Raw genomic sequence first — 1166 nt, forward strand, 5'->3', positions numbered from 1 at the left:
TGATTTCAGCAATATAAAGAAGAGGAATTTGTAAACTATTGTTCTACTCAGAGATTACTGAATTCAGACCTGTTTGTAAATTGCTACTGAATTCTGTATATTGAATAAAATGTTGATATGCTTTTAGTTAGCTGCATTTATTTATTTTAGGATGTAGGTTTGTATATTCCAATACTTCACTTTACATTTTCAGTTGTAATAGGATTAGTTATTTATTTTCTTTTGTGAATATTGGCCTTTTTATTGCTTTGACCTTTACAGTTTATGACAAGCAGACCTGAACTGGAAGAGATCCTTTACGACCCGGAGATTGAACGGACTCTCCGTGTCCGTTTGAGAGCTGCTAAGCAAGTCAGACAAGAAGCACAAGAAATGGCTGAACAAAGAACTATGATGGATTATGCCAAGCCCACCCTCACCGGGACTGTCTCCAGCATTATCAGGCCAACTATTGCTGCCAATAACTTCGAAATTAAACCGGCCATAATCCAAATGATACAAAATACGGTTCAGTTTTGTGGTATGGCCCATGAGGATCCAAATTCCCATATTGCTAACTTCTTGGAAATCTGTGACACCTTCAAACACAATGGGGTAAGTGATGATGCCATCCGGCTGAGGTTATTCCCATTTTCTTTGAAGGATAAAGCCAAAGCTTGGTTGAACTCATTACCGGCAGGATCTATAGCCACATGGGACGAAATGGCCAGTCGTTTTCTCTCTAAATATTTTCCCCCTTCTAAAACTGCTAAAATGAGGAATGACATCACTACTTTTTTCCAGCAAGAGGGGGAAATCTCTCTATGAGTCCTGGGAACGTTACAAGGAGCTACTAAGGAGGGTTCCTCACCATGGCCTTCCGATTTGGCTGCAGGTGCAAACATTTTATAATGGTCTGACCGATTCAAACAAGACCATCTTAGATGCAGCAGCTGGGGGCTCCATAAACAATAAGACTCCCGAGGTTGCCCATGCACTCATCGAGGAGATGGCAGCCAATAACTACCAATGGCATTCAGAAAGAACACCAGTTAGAAAGCAGCATGGCCTTCATAATGTGGATACATACACAGCTCTCTCTGCACAAATAGGAGCACTTAGCAAAAAATTTGATGAGATGCAGATGGCAGCTATGCATGTACAGTATGATAAGTGTGGGGGAGGCC

General features: G+C 41.2%; 1 non-coding gene across 1 annotated transcript; it reads right to left on the minus strand.

The window, feature by feature from the left end:
* Positions 1–750: 750 nt before the first annotated feature.
* Positions 751–858, minus strand: LOC148874550 (small nucleolar RNA R71). Its single transcript, XR_016106359.1, has one exon. It is a non-coding gene; the product is annotated as a small nucleolar RNA R71 (small nucleolar RNA).
* Positions 859–1166: the final 308 nt, after the last annotated feature.

This window comes from Nelumbo lutea, chromosome 1, assembly GCF_056320005.1.
Source record: "Nelumbo lutea isolate HS-2025 chromosome 1, American lotus-T2T, whole genome shotgun sequence".
Classification (NCBI taxonomy): Eukaryota; Viridiplantae; Streptophyta; class Magnoliopsida; order Proteales; family Nelumbonaceae; genus Nelumbo; species Nelumbo lutea.